Raw genomic sequence first — 8,036 nt, 5'->3', positions numbered from 1 at the left:
TTGCTCAAACTATGGTCCCTGAAAGGAAGTGTCAGTGCAACTTACCATCAATACTAATTTGGGGCCCCATGTTAGACCTACTGAACCCAGACTCCAAGCCTGCTGTTATTCTCTTCGTGTCTTTTGGAATGCCAAGAGATTATGGTACATTGGAAATGTGGACTCTAATCAGACTAGTTATGTCTGTCTTTTCTCTGTGTTGGCAGTGGAGGGCAAAGCAGCCATTTCCTTTTTCTGTCAGACTTGATGACCCAGCAAGATGCTGAAAATCCTGGAAGAAGAGAAGCTTGGTTAGTCACGTGTCCAATTATAAATGCAGATCTTGGGAAGCAAGGAGAAGGCGATGTGCTTTGGGAGAGTAACTGGGCTGTGGAGTTTACTATGGGACCAGGAAAGGACTGTCTCAAATGAGACATTTAAACAGCAACCTGAAGGGTGAGTGGGAGCAGTGAGACTGCGTGTGGGAAGATGAAGGGGAGGAAAGGTAAGAGAATCTTCTTATAGGAACTGGCATTTGCACTGTCTCAGAAATCGAGCTGGTGTGGCAGAAAATGTCTCTGTATGTGCAAATTAGGAAGAGCATAAGGCACAGGTCGAAGTGTGAACAGGATCTGGGTTATGGGATTAGATGTATTTCTAATTCCTTTGTTTGTGTGTGTTTAAAAAAAAACATACTGCTCGTGTAGTTCTTTTTGCAATAAGTGAAAGTTACCTTAGAAAAGTAACCACAGCTAGAGCTGGAGCTCAGTTGGTAGAGTGTTTGCCTAGCACTAACAAATGAAGCATTGGTTCAGTCTCCAGCACGGCATAAATCTGGTACAGAATGCAAGCCTGTGATACTAGTATTGCCTCAAAAAAAAGTTCATAAAAGGAGGAGGGGAGAGACATGGGCACACACACACACAGAGGGAGAGAGAGAGAGAGAGAGAGAGAGAGAGAGAGAGAGAGAGAGAGAGAGAGAGAGAGAGAGAGAGAGAGAGAGAGAGAGAGAGATTGACTCAAAAAGGCCTTCCTGGCTTAGCCTGGACTGGAATGTATACTATGGGGGAGAGGTGATCTTTCCAGGCAACGGAAGTGGCCTGGACCACAGTCTGTGCTGTGTTTAAATAACTGCTAGTTGCTAATGGTTTGTTCCAGCATGGCTGTGGGGGCTGTGTGGGAGATGAGACAGGAAAATAGGCAAGAGATCAAATCCCAGAGGCCATGTGTCAGCAGGAAGTTTCATGTTCATCCATGGTCATGTAGAGTCGATTGATCAGATCTGTGTTTTACAGAGGTCCTGTGGTGATTGCATGAGGTATGTGAGACAGCTGTTCTCACTAAGGTGAGTGACACGGAGCAGGTCGGGGGAGTGTCCTTCCTTCCCTCCTTCCTTCCTTCCTTCCTTCCTTCCTTCCTTCCTTCCTTCCTTCTTTCCTTCCTTCCCTCCCTCCTTGCCTCCCTGTCTCCCTCCTTCCCTCCTTCCTTTTCCTTTTCCTTTCCTTGGAAAACAAAACCAAACACCAACACATAACTTAAATTAAAAAAAATTATTCATTTGGGAGGGGGGGAGGTGTAGTCAGAGGGCAATTTTGGGGAGTTGGTCCTCTGCTTCCCCCATGAGGGGTCTGGGGATGTAGCTCAGGTCATCAGGACTGGTGGCGAGCATCTCTGTGCCGAGCACCTTGGACTGCTGAGCCATCTGACTAATCCCATTTTTTTTAAGGCAGCAAGTTCAAGAATGTGATCTGAGATTTAATCTTAGCTGCTTTCTGATTAAATATTAAATTCAAATAATTATATGATCCGTCTGATGCCAAATGATGGGGCAAGAGGCTTCTTTTGTATCTCAGCCTCTATTCTAGTGGATCAGGACCATCCCTGCTCATCTTCGTGGATTCCCGTGTGTATCTTCAGACCAAGAAATCACGTCTCTGCTTCCTACCTTAGGGCAAGATCACAATGAGGTCATTCCTGCAGCGTGATTGACATCCTCAGACACAAACCACTGAGACAGGAACCATCAGCACCATTTGCTATCAACGTTTTATGTAAGTTTTAATTTTGTCTGTTCATTTCAACCAACTCTGAGGTCTCCATGACTACAATAAAAGAAGAGAAGGAAAAGAATGCTTCTATGTTCGAACACCCTAAATGGTATTGTTTATTATGAAATGTGGTTATTTTAAAGGATGCCCACGACTTTAAAAGGTGTAAATGCTATTCATATGGTGTTCTAAGCCACAGTCATTTTTATGTTCAAGCTGTGGGTGATACGGGAACACATTGAGAAGAAAAATCAATAAGGGCTCTCAAGAGAGATGAGAGATAGACAGAGTTGGAATCAAACACAAATGGAAAAAGATGTATACTTTCTGAGCTGCCAAGGCTCTCTGAGACCTGAGTCACGAGGGCAAGTGTGATCAATTGATTGATGTTAAAAAGCAACAGAAACCTGAGTAAAACAGTCAAGGAAAACAGTAACTCCTCTGGGGCTTTTATGAGAGTGTAGCTAACCTTCCCAGCATCATTGGGACGTGATGGCACTCCAGCCATGTCCTTTTCCAAAGGGAGCAGATGTGTCTGAGCCTTTCGGAGTGAGAACTGAATTCCAGCTCTTCTACTTACTATTTGGGCTGAGATGTCTTCCATGGAATATGGGATCCACTGCAAGGTGTTATAGCGGGAAAGCAGATGTAATTCATCAAGTTCCCAGAATTTAATAACCTCTCCAAAAAACTGCAGCCCTGACTGTTGTTGTTATCTATACTCTGCTGCCATGGAGACCTTGTGTGCGCCTCCACAAGAATTTTGATTTCTGAAGAACACCTAGGAGAAGTGTTAGGATAGGGCTGGGGTTTCCTGTGTTCTAGGAACTGAGATCCCAGCCCCTGAGCAGGGTCTGAACGGTTTGGAATCATGCCCAGTATCTGAGGCCATTGTTTTTATGCAGATGCCAAGTTCTCCGGCTTCCAGCAGACAAGGGCAAGGAGACAACAGTTTACCACTGAGTTGGGCAGTTCCATAGCACGCGGTGGGAGCAATGCTGACTGGCGCTGGCCCACTGACTAGCTGTCTCGATGTTTGTCAGTGGTGTCGGTCCCCAGCCGTTTCTCAGGCCTCCTTTCCTCCCTCCTGGGCCCTGTCCTAGTCAGGTACTCTGCTTCCACTCAGGTACCCAGTCTGTGTCCTATTTTGTTCTCTGCTAAGGAGAGCAAACCTCTGCAAGGTGAAGCATTTGATGACAAAGTGGGACTTGTGCCATTTGGAAGAGGACTCTCGAAATCTGGAAGAATGACATTTTCATGACAGAATGACAGACAACAGGCTGATGCTTGGGATCAGAGGACTCTCCTTGTCACCTGTGATTAGAACACAACAGCTGCACTGTTGACTAAGAAGGTCATTCCTTTCCTGAAATAGTTTTTAATCCTTTTTTTTTTTTTTTTTTTTTTTTTTTTTTGGAGGCAGGCTCTCATGTAACTGATGTAACGCCATTGAAGATGATGGAGAAAGATTGAAGACAGAACATAATCAGTAAAATGAAAACCCAGCAGTGGAGGCATCTTTCCACACACTTTGCTGATTTGTTATATAGAAAGGGTAGGACTACCACGTAACACTAAAAAACATCAGTCAGTTTTGGATGAGTATAGTGGCACAGGCCTATACTCTCGGTACTCTGGAGGCTGTGGAAGGATAACTGTAAATTTTGAGGCCAGACTGTACTATACAGAAAGACCCTGTCTTAAACAATATAAAGCATACAACATCAAAAAACAACAATCTGTTTCTTGGGCATCATGGGAAGCCTGTGCAAGGATGCATGGGAAGGACACTGGATGTTTTCCTAGTCCTTGGTTCCTCTAGATCTTCTGATAACAACACCTCGATTTTCCTTTGGGACACACGCATCTTCCCATGTGTGTAATCCTACATGACTTTTTGTTTTCACCCTATTGGTGAGGGAGAGGCCACTGATTTAGGGCCTGGGGTAGCTGAATCCTGACAATTAGTATGGGAGAGATGAGGTCACCAGTATTTAATTATTCATACGTAGTCACAGCCTTGGAGAGGAGGATGCTGCAGGCCACACAGGGCCATGAGGCGGGGGGGGGGGGGGGGGCCGGGAAGGGGGCGGGATTGTGCTGACACTGGGGAACAGTATGGGCACGAAGGGGCCTGAGGAAGCAGACTTTGTAGATGAAGAGGGTGAGGTGTGCCTGTGACATTCAAGGGTGTGGCTGGATTATGTAAATCATGTCACAGGCCACCAGGGAGGCAAAACCCACATGTAGGCACAGGCAGAATCGTCCTAGTTCAATTGATGAGGAGGGCTGTCTATTTGTAGGTGTGGTGAGAATTCAAGGTTAGGCTATTTAAGACCCTTATTTTGTTCCTTAGATGGTATTGGGCTTTATTTTATTATGAAACAGGGTTTCTTTATATAGCTCTGGCGGTCCTGGAACTCTCTATGTAGACCAGGCTGGCCCCCAAACTCACAGAGATCCACCTGCCTCTGCCCTTGAGAGCTGGGATTAAATGTGTGTACCACAATGAATGCCTGGCTTTGGGCCTTAGTTTAGTCTTTTTACTTGTAAATCATAGTTCTGGTCTCCCGCTGTAAAGGGAGCAAACCAACCATGCTACCTTTCTTTCCCTGTAAATAGGAAGCAGAAGTTGAGGGAAACAAGGGTGGACAGTCGCTGGAGTGTGTTAATCCAGACAGAGCTTCAGATATCGCCTGTCCTGAACTCCAGAGTCTCTCCCCTTGTCCTTGCTTTTCTGAGCATCCTGTCTTCCTCTAGAGTACAGGAAGTGTATCATTAAGCTGCCTGGAGCTGGTTCTGTTTCAAATAGCAGAATACTAAGAGTTGCACATGTGTTTGATATACTGGCTCTGAGAGATGGATAATTTAAAAATAATTTTAAAATCTATTCTTTTTTATTTTTTCAAAAGATCTTTAATGTTATTTTTCTATTCCTTTGTTCCCTTGTCTACCCTGCCCTCTCCTCCCCAACCACATTTGGCTCTTCCTTTGACATTATTCCCTTTATACCACTTGATTCTATCTCCCCTCTCTTGAACACCTCCCAGCAAGACCCCTTAATAATTTCCTGGCTTCTATGGTATTCCAAATAAAACACACATATCTGAAGGCTCAGTGCTAACACCCACAAATGAGAGAAAATATGTGACATCTCTCTTTCTGGGTCAGAGTTTCCTCACTCCAGAATGATTGCTTCTAGCTCCACACATTTATCTACTATAAAATCTATTCCTTAGGGACTTCATACACATATACAATGCATTTTGATCATGTCTATCCCCTCGTTTACCCTCCCCTGTCTCCCAGAGATCCTCCCTAACATATCATCTTCCCATCTTCATTATTTCCTCTTCTCCACCTTTTCCTCTTTTACCTCCTCCTCCTCATCATCTTTAGTAACTCATTACATCCAATTACTGTTACCGGCATGGGTATGGGGCCATTCATTCGAATAGGGGCCACACCCATGAAGACAATTTAATCTTCATATCAACTACCAATAGTTCCTTAGCTAGGGATGGGGCCTTGTCAGCCCCTCCCCCATCCTTAGCAGAATGCTGACACTGGCTTGATCTTGTGTGGGTTTTATGTGGGTAACCTCAATTACTGTGAGTTCAGGAGTGCAACAGACATGTCATGCCTAGAAGACAACATCTTACAACACTCCTCTCCATTCTCTAGCTCTTACATTCTTTCTATGCCCTTGTTTGTGACATTCCATGAGTCTTGGTGGTGGTGGATTAATAGGGATTCCCAGCTCTTTGACAAGTTATGAGTTTCTTCATTAACTGTTGCCTAGTACAGAATAGAAGTCTGGTCAGAGTTGAGATCAGCACAAATCTATGGGTATAAATATTTAGAAGGCAGTTTGAGCATTTTGAAGACAACAGTAGTAGGTTCTCTTTCAGGACCTATGAGCACACCAGCCATGGCTTTTTGACCAGACATGAGTTTCCTCCTGTGGAACTGGTCTCAACCCTAAGCATTTGGTTACCCCCGAAACCCTGGTTCTACTATTGTACTGATGGGCGTATCTTGCATGTCAGGTCAGGATTATGGCATACAGAGCTCACTGTTACATATTATAGCACACTGGGTAAGATTGACGATGACTTTTTGCTCCAGCGGCCTGCACTATGAAAACTCCTAGCACTATGAAAACTAGCCTACAGAGAGGAAGTTTCCCAGTCATTTTCAGCTCGATTCCTCTGTTCCCTACAACCAAGGGTGTAGTATCTTCAGTAATAAGGTCTTACTGTGCAGCTATGGTGGGCATCCAAGGACATTGGCAATATTCTGTGTTGTTTGGGAGAGCCTCTGTGGCCTCCCTAACTAATAACTTATATAACATGCCTGGTACGGAGTTTTTTGTTTAATAACCCATGCCTCCTGGGAGCAGTGAAGGCATGGAAATTATGGATTCACCAGACCCAGTATGAATGTATAGTGGAGTTTTACTGGGGAAAGAACTAACAGAGAAAACAGTAAGTGACTGTCGCAGCATTCCCACTCCAAGGATGCAGATCATGCCTCCCTAATGCTCTCTGTGAAGGGCAAAGGTGTCCCCTGCATCCCTATCCTCTCCCTTTAACCAGTCACTTCCTCCCTGTTAACCACGCCCAAAGGGCGTGGCCACAATTACAGGTGTAAGGATTCAGGTATTATGCTGGCCCGCCCCTGTTACCTGACAGAATGCAGTACTCTGGTCAGCCCAGGGTTTCAGGAGTACAGTCTGCAAGCAGGTGCAAAGGACCCCTTTAAAAGACAGAGGCCTGCTGACTTATGTTCTCTTGCCCTCTCTCTCTCCCTTCTCCCCTCTCCATCTCACCCCCCTCCCCAATAAACTCATGGTTATTGTTTCTCTTGGTTCGTGTTCTATCACACGCTGGTAACTTAAGCAAAAGAACAACATGTGCACAGGCAACTATATTGTTACAGAACAGTGCTGTCCACACATTCACAGCACCTATATTAGATGTCTTTATATATATATTGTATATTTAAAATAATTTACAAAGTAGTGCGTTTTCATAAGGATTTTCAACAAATCCCTAGTTTTAGTTAATCCAGCACCATCCCTCTCTCTCCCAGTAGTTTTTATTATTCCCACTTTACAGATGAAGGAAATGGAGGCAAAGAGGTGACAAGATTGTTCAAGTTCACAAAACACATGAGCAAAGATGGGGAAAGTTACAAAAATTAGAATTAGCTTTGTAATCATGAGCAACTCTGCATCCTTTTTCTTAAAAGCAGTAAATGGTGACAACCGCTCAAAACTCTGAATGCCAACTAGGAGGAGGAGTATCAGTATAAGCTGTCCTTCACGGCAACGTTTGGTCCACTCTTTGCACATTTATGGCCCTGTGGAGTCACTTACAATTTTTCCCAGAGCTAAGGGATCTTATTCCTTGAGTTCTAAAGATCATTGTGAGTTAGGCACCGTCTAAGTGGAGGCTATATCCAGAGAATGAAAGGCTCTTGGGGAAGAGGTTTCTGGCTTGGGTGGGAAGGGTGTGTGCATGTGTACACTTCATAGCTCAGGTGATGTAGCCCTTCCTGCCAGTCATCACTTAGGCTGGGCTTTGGTGGGCAGATAGGCCAGACCGAAGAAAGAAAAGGCAGTTAGAGCAGAGACCTTGGGCTTTCCCATTCACAAGTAAGGTCTTGAAAATGGAGAGTGTGAAAGAAAGATGGATAGATCGTGTTCTAAAAAGATTTTGATCTACACACCTAAAGGAAAGCACATCTATAGAAATAGGAAGAAAACCGAGAAGCAGAAGAGCCTCTGAAACCGAGGATGGAAAAGGGAAGGTGTGCAGAAACAGAGGGCACCACGGTGGTGCCTTTAGCTGGGCATCTCATCCAGGCATTTCCTTCTCTTCTGTGACCTGCCTCCTTGGAGCTGAGGGTTGCTTTAGAGGGGCGTGTCACTGAGTAGACCCCAGAAACAGTAATGTCTGCTTAGACGTTCAGAGGTCCTCGCCTCATGCCAGTGGTGAAGGAGGA

At 44.8% G+C, this 8,036-nt stretch overlaps 1 long non-coding RNA gene across 1 annotated transcript; it reads left to right on the top strand.

Moving 5' to 3' along the window:
• The first annotated feature begins 337 nt into the window (after nt 1-337).
• Nucleotides 338-3,995, top strand: LOC121137147. Its single transcript, XR_005874378.1, has 4 exons — nt 338-484; nt 1,275-1,324; nt 1,930-2,030; nt 3,451-3,995. It is a non-coding gene; the product is annotated as an uncharacterized LOC121137147 (long non-coding RNA).
• Nucleotides 3,996-8,036: the final 4,041 nt, after the last annotated feature.

This window comes from Mesocricetus auratus, unplaced genomic scaffold, assembly GCF_017639785.1.
Source record: "Mesocricetus auratus isolate SY011 unplaced genomic scaffold, BCM_Maur_2.0 Super-Scaffold_100676, whole genome shotgun sequence".
Classification (NCBI taxonomy): Eukaryota; Metazoa; Chordata; class Mammalia; order Rodentia; family Cricetidae; genus Mesocricetus; species Mesocricetus auratus.
The sequence above is the reverse complement of the archived record's forward strand: the minus strand, read 5'-3'. Positions and strand labels throughout refer to the sequence as shown.